The following is an 8,053-nucleotide window of genomic DNA, read 5'->3' on the forward strand; positions in this document are numbered from 1 at the left end:
ATGGTCCGTAAACCCCCTCTTCGCAGCAGAATCCTCAACTCCACACTTTTCCATAATCATCTTTTGTAATTCTCTCGGGCTGCAAATTAAAGTTTAATGAAAGTTTACAATTTTCCGTGTGTATTGCAGCATTTTTTGCGTTAATATACTTGATTTCGATGATCGTAATCCGCGAATTGGACGCAATTTTTATCTTTCCCGCCACGTGCAAACTTGCACATATCATTCCATCATCAACAAACCGCTGACCAGGAAAACTGACAGAACTTAACAATAGAACCGTGTGGAGCCTGGTTGCTAGAACGCGGAAACGAAAACTGTAATGATTTTATGTGTCTACTGAGGTCGAATGATGTAGAATGTTAATTCTTTATTCAAAAGAATAGACTCCATTAAGCAGTGGTGTCAAAAAATAGGGTCAGAGAGCGCTAAAAATAAAAATCCCTTTCCCATTTTCGAAATTGTTCATCCCACTCCCAGTGGTTAAATCCCAGTCCCAGCATGCAGTAAATCCCGTTTTCCCAGCCCATTTTACCCCTTCACGCCCCTCTTCTATAGATGAAAACCCCCCAAACACGACGAAATAGGCCAAATGGACAACAGAAACCAGGCGAGGTGAGTATATTTTCTTAATTTCATTCAAAATATTTAATCGATTCCTCGAATCGTGAGTTTGGGACGCCTGTGGATTAAGCAGTAAATAGCTCTGAGAAGAAATGAGATGGTATCGTTATTTTGCTTTCATCGTAAATGGTCAAGTTGAAGGCTTTGCCACTTGTACACTACGATGAAAGATCGTGGTGCTGGCGTAGTTGAGTGTTGGCGAGTGCGCTTGAATCCGCAAAGTGTTCCCACAAGATGTCCTACATTTCTTGTTTCTTGTTCACACTCAGTCAATGTCAGGGGTGCTGTGATATAGTCGTGCTGTGTCCGTCAAGCATTTAAGATGGATCGCAGTCCCAGACGATAAATCGTTTACCAAAAATATCTATTTTAGAGCTTAATTAGACATGCATTCCAAACTGGTCGGCAAGCCTCGTTAGCACAGAAAATATTCTACAACAAGGCGGCCGAAGATATTATCAAGGTGGTAACAAGTAAGTTTTGATCAAATAACAGTGATGCAAACAGTGACGTGAGACCTATTTGCAACAATATGAATAAAGTTATTGGTTTCTAAAAAAAACTGCATGCTTTATTTACGAGCAAATGAAACTGCTCGCTATTTCATATCGACCTGAAGTTTATTAAGGCCGAGATAAGATAATTAAGGCTTAAGCCACTTTGTTTTGTGACCTACCATGGTAAAAAAACATCCTACGGTTCTGCTGTAGGATGTTTATTATTTTTTTATCATTAAAAGTCACAAAACAGTGAAGCTTAATTATCTCATCTTATTTCACCGTTATAAACATCAATTCAATAAATAGCTTAATGTTTCATTTGCCAGGGAATAAAGACTATAAAGCATGCAGTTTCTTTAGAAACAAATGACTTCGTTCATATTGTTGCAAATAGTTCTCAGGACTGTTTTTGGCATCACCATAACAAAACCTTAACGGTCCCTTTTTATTGCTTCTTAGAACTAATTATCAGTTGATTACCAGTTTGATTATAGTAACTGTCACCTTGCTGTAGCCATGTGTTTCGTGTCTTTCGTGCTCACCAGACTTGAATGCCCGGGGGGGGGGGATACTTCCTTATATGGGCTTTATAAGTAAGTGCGGCCCCAAAGGGTATAGTTTTTCAGCCGTTTTGGTCATAAATAGGGTATAGATTTTAGCTGATTTTGGTCATAAATAGGGTATGGTTTTTGCACTCTAGCCTTCACATGGGTAAGTTTTTAAAAAGAAGCCACTTTTTCATCATTATCGAAAAGAAAAACAACAAAAGCCCTTCACAAATTATGTTTATGGTAACTTAACATTGGTTTGAACTAGGGAACCAATCATAACGCAGGTCTGAACGGGGTTTTGATTTAAGGGTCAGGTCATAAATAGGGTTTCGAATTTTTGGTCAGATCATAAATAGGGTAGGGAATATCGCAGATTTTGGTCGTAAATAGGGTAAGGATTTTGGGTAGTGGGCCGCACACCCCCCACTCAATTTTTCTGGAAGTACCCCCCCCCCCCCGGGCTTGAATGCTAACCAGTTTGAAATGTCTAATGGTAACACACTAAAAGTAGATTTCATTGGCAGACAATTTATCCTTAAGAATTAATATTTCCGAAATCTCCAACAACAGCTAAACAGAAACAGCACGAACATATCGCAACAGCACTGACATTGCATGTGAACAAGAAACTGGAAATGTGGGGCATCTTGTGGGAACAACTTCCTTTAAGCATACACGCAAATAAGCAATCACGATCTCTGCCCACGATCTTTCACCATGATGTTCAAAAACACACGCCTTAAACTTAAACGTTAAAAAAAGAAACGAAAAACAAAAAACCTCAATAACCGTTGCATTTCATTCCTTCGTAAAAGTAATTAACAGTTGATTACCATTTTGATATTAGCATCTGCCGCCTTGCTGTAGCACATGTTCCGTGCTAACCAGGCTTGCCGACTTGTTTGGAATGTCTAATTACAATCTAAAATAGATGATGTTTGGTAAACGATTTATCCTCAGGAATTTGAATTCAGCTTAATATTTCGAACTTTCTCCAACAAACGTTCGACGGAATCAGCATGACTATGCATTTCACAGCACAGAAACAGCACGAAGCAAGATGACAACTTGTGGGAACAATTTCCGGGTTCAGTTTATTGAGGTTTTCTTTGCACTCCTTAGAAGCGGAAATATAACATGCAGTGGTCATCGTCACCCCGCCTGCCCCCTCCCCCCCCCCCCCACGGGGGTGACGAGGTGTGCCTGTCCAGCCTCAAAAGGTTCACAGCGGCACCTTTTACGGTGTTGACCCGCTAAAAGTATGACAGGAGATGATTTGTTGATTTAGAATTGGTCACTCTTAAGGATGAAAAACATTTCAAGCCACGCCTACAAAACAGATTCTTGGCATCTCTCAAGGGTTCTTTTCAAAATTTCCAACGAACAACCCCGTCCTATTTATATGGGTGTTCCCCCGGATCGGTATCACCTGGGAAATCTGTGACATTTGTTATTAAGTGAGACATTCTTCGCCGATAAAGTACTTGGCAACTTTTAAAAGATGGCTATGATTATATCGGAAGGAAAAATTTAATTAGACGGAGCATTATTTCGAGATGACTCAAGGTTACACGCAAACGCACACACAATATCCGGCCATGATTTTTTCACCATATGGTGTTCAAGAACGCACGTTCTGATAACAAGACACGAAAGTGTGGCCATTTAATTGACTGCCAAAAAAACTGAATGCTGTGGTTGAGAGTGCATTCTTGAGTAAATGGAATATTGTCTGCTCTAGAATGTTTCTAATATAATTTTCTAATTACATCCATGATGCATACATATGTATTAAAGAACCATTAAAAAGATATCACCAAATTCTTGGAGATTCATGAAAGAACAGAGGGACTTTCAGCGAAATCTCGCTAAATTTCTGGAGCGTTTGTCCAGCACACGATTATCAAGATGCAACTAAAAAATCTCTATGGATTAAAAAGGCAGAATCTTATGATGAAATTCTATCACAGCAGCACTTTAACTGTAGGCTTAGCAGCATTTTCGTTGGTATCGTATTGTGATGAGACCGTTGTGAAAACCTTCTTAGCATGGCTGATAAAGCACATTCTAATTTTAAAGCAATTTGCCTCTAAGTATTGTTTCAAGTGCTTGCCCATATTTCTCGAAGCCAACATATCAATCCATTTGACACTTAGGTAAAGTTATTTATTCTTTATTTTACTTTTACAAAGTCAACAAAGTAAGATGAGGCATGCTTTAAACTCACTCCGAAAGAAGTCTGCCTTAAGCTGAGTTGAAGAGCGACGTTTTCCTGTTTCACAAGTTTTATCTGTAAAGGTATTCGATTATTACTTCCTCTAACAAGGCTATCAGTGGTTTCAGCTGGAAAGTTTAACCACTGTAGGAACATTGAGCACACACGTTATAAATTAGTATCACAGACAATCCTGAAATCTGAACGGTGATCCCTGAATATGTTATACAGACTTGTGCCGCCCATATTGACGGAGTTAAAGTTTTCACCTGATTGTCTTTTTGGTCAAAAATATGGTCTGCTTTCCAGGGGGGAGAAGATTCAATATTCAAGAAAAGCACCACAGATAAAAGGATTGGTAAGTACGCTCTTCAGAAAATTAAATTTTCTCTTGTACAGACTGTTTCTAATTCCCGGGGGGTACTCCCAGAAAAATTGGGCGGGGGTGTGCTGCCCGCTTCTCAAAACCCTTACCCTATTTATGACCAAAATCTGCGATATTCCCTACTCTGTTTATGACCTGGCCATAAATTCGAAACCCTATTTATGACCTGGCCCTTAAATCAAAACCCTATTTCAGACCTGCGTTGCAATTAGTTCCCTAGTTCAGACCAATGTTAAATTACCGTAAACATAATTTGTGAAGAGTTTTTGTTGATTTTCTTTTCAATAATGACGAAAAATAGCTTCTTATTAAATCAAACACCCATATCAAGGCTGGAGTGCAAAACCCATACCCTATTTATGACCAAAACGGCTGAAAAACCATACCCTCTGGGGCCGCACATACCTATACAGCTCATATAAGGGAGTACCCCCCTTCCGGTTCTAATTTACCAATTACTGGCACGACGCATAGTCAAGGGCAAAACACGATTATCAGGATTCTACTAAATCTCTAGGCATTTAAAAAGCAGAACCTTTACATGAAATCCTGTTACAGTTATGCAGCATTTTCTGACTGTCGGCTTAACAACATTTTCGTGTTGGTATTATCTTGTGAAAAAGGCCTTTCTAATTTAAAAGTAATTTGCTTTTAAGTGTTGTTTACTTTCCGATTTCTCAAAGAAAATATTTTAATCTAATAAAAATAACGGCTTCTGTTATTATCTACAAACAATCTTATGCAGTTGATAATTTAGTTATGGACTTAAAAAAGCACTTTTAGTCCAACTCTAAGAAATGAACTTTACTGTGGCTTATAACTGTATGAAACTTGATGGTCAAATAACTGTAAAACAGATGGAAATCATCCAGAAATACAATTGCTTGTATTCAACGCAAAAACCAAAATGAAAGCAATTAAAACGCGACGAAAAGCGAAATTTCCGAGATGTTTCCCCTAAGCTTTTGACTTCCCGTGCGCTGCTGCTCAGAAACATTGGAATAACATTACCTATTTCCTTCTCTAGTAGGTTCTATTCATCGAAAATCTCTCATTATTGGCTTTTAAAAAAGACAAAGAAACAAGATAAGGCAGTTGCTTTTAATTTAATGCTCCGGAATGGAGGTCGTTATTAATTGACACTGGTTTGGCATTTTCCGATCTCATAAAAATTATCTGTAAAGATGTATTCAATTACTTTCTCTAACAAGGCTATCAGTGATTTCAGATGGATAGTTAAAAAAACACCGTGGGAACATATGTTGTAAACTAGCATCGCAGAATTCCTTACAAGAAATCATCAAGCGGCGCTCCCTAGAGTATGTTACATAAACTTGTGCCGCCTACACTGATGGTGTTCGAGACTTTTTTGTCGGAAACAGAGATGTCGAGTTTACCTTTTTGTTCAGACATAGGGTGTACTTTAGAGTAACAAAGGAGATGAAGAAAAAATTAACAATTTAAGCTGTTAGTGAGTACATTCTTTAGCAATTCAAATACAGACTTGCACAGAATGTTTCTAATTTTCCAATCATGAGCACGCAAAGCGCATATGTATTCAAGGGCGAAAACAATATAATCAAGAAATAGCTACAGTCCCCAGGATTGAAAAGTGTGAACCTTTAAGTAAAAACTTGTTACATTTTTGCAGCGCTCATGATCAAAACTACCGGCTTAGCTACATTTTCTTTGGTATTATCTTCGTTTAATAAATCTTGTAATGAGACAGTGGCGACATCCTTTTTAGCATTTGTATCTTTATACTGATAAATCCCTTCTTAATTTAAAAGCAATTTGCTTTTAAGTATTATTTACTTTGCGACTTCTCACAGCAAACATTTTGATCTAATAGCATAACGGTTTTTGTTATTATCTACCAACCGAATCATACGCTTCGTCAGTAGATCAATGTAGTTGTGGAGCTGACAAGCTGACAATCACTCGGCTTAATGCAAGTCTAAGAAAAGATTTGCCAAGTAGCTTATTCTGAAACGGGATGATCAAACAACTGTACAACAGATGTGAAGCACCTGGTCATAATTACTCTTATTGTGGCAAGGTAAAAATAATTCAAATCCTGCCCGTGTGGCAAAATGAATGTTAAAAGAGTTCGACACACGACGTTAAACGGCGAAAAACATGTTGCGTCTTCCATGGTATTCTCCGCGGAAAATCGGTGACACACTGGTATGACTGGAATTACTTAATACTATTTCCTTTATTGGCTTTATCGTCTTTTTCCAAACCCAGAAAATAAGACGAGGAGGTTAATTGAATCATTCTGATAAGCGGTTATTGTACTACGGCATTTTCCTGTTTCATTAGTTTCATTCCGTGGAGATATTCAAGGATTTTCTCTAACAAGGCTGTCCGCAGATTCAGCTTGGCGGTTTAACCACTGTGTTAAACATTTATAGTACGCAAAAATGTTCCGAAAGCCGGAGACCAATCTAGGAGTGGTTCGAGCTTTATTTGACACCTAAAAGATACCAATGACTGTCAAATGATAGCTGTAGGGATATGACTGCTTTCTTTTCTATTTTATTTAGACCAAAAAAAACAGCGTGCAATCCTTTAAGAAGCCTTGACAGCTGAAAGGTTTGGAGTTTCGTCACCTTAAAAGGTTGGACCAAAGTTCATGATTTCTATCCAGCCCTTAGCGAGGCGACGAGTATCCCCGTCCCTTTCATATGGAGTCCCCCCTGGGGGTGCTCCCCTGCATAAACTATTTAGTTCTCTACGAGTGCACCAACAAGTCATGTACACGACGAACGAATGAACGAAAGTACGCACGGACGCGTGCGAAAACGAGTAAACGCCCGTGGGAAGGAATGCCCAGTAAACAGACGCACGCACGAGCGCGGACGAACGAGTGAATGATACTTTTTTTGCCAACGCAAATTATTGGAAACACATGAGCTCTTTGAAAGAGATACGACTGAGTATCAGTTTAGTAATACCATAAAAACGTCCGAATAATTTGAAAAAAGTTATCTTTTAACAAGCCTCTTACAATGCAGTGGAGTTCTTCTTGTTTAATTGGCTAAGCTGGGATAAAATTTTATCCATTGATTTACTTCTAATAGCCTGGTTATTTACCTTTGTTTCAAAACCTGTCCTGATTCAAAACTACGTTTGACTTGGTGAACACTGAAAGTGTTATTATACAAAAAGCTAAGTTTTTACATTATTTTACTATCGAACTTAGCTTGCATTTTGTCAATCGACCTTGCCTGTGATCCAAGGTCGTCCAAAACCGAGTTGTTGCGTTAGTTCAAGTGTTTCTTGTCCCAGTTCTTAGTTTCGTCTCTCATTTGTCTGAGTGGTCTCTATTAAGCTACCTTGTCCTTGGCCTTGGCTTATGCAGAACCCCCCCCCCCCCGGGGGGAGGTGAATCCCGTATGAAAAGGACGGGGGTTGCTCGTCGTACCTTTAAGGGGTTAAAAAAAGGGTTTGGTACCTCTTAGGGGATTTAGCCTCAAAAGGTCCACAGCGAGAGCTTTTCCGGTACTTTTTAGGGTATTGAGCCGAAAAAAAGTATGACAGGAGATTATGTTATGTAAGAATTGGTACCTCTCAGGGGAGAAAAAAATTTCAAGCCACGCCCACAAAACAGGATCTTAGTACCTCTTAGGAGTTCTTTTCCGTAAAATTTCTGACGAGCACCCCATCCCGGGGGGGAGGGGCTCCCCCCTGGATGCAGACCTTCGAGAAACCTGGAGTTATGATTTCATCATCTATTTTTTTGCGTGTACCTTTCTTGTGATATTATTCACTT

The sequence above is a fragment of the Orbicella franksi genome, chromosome 15 (assembly GCF_964199315.1).
Source record: "Orbicella franksi chromosome 15, jaOrbFran1.1, whole genome shotgun sequence".
In the NCBI taxonomy this organism is placed as follows: domain Eukaryota; kingdom Metazoa; phylum Cnidaria; class Anthozoa; order Scleractinia; family Merulinidae; genus Orbicella; species Orbicella franksi.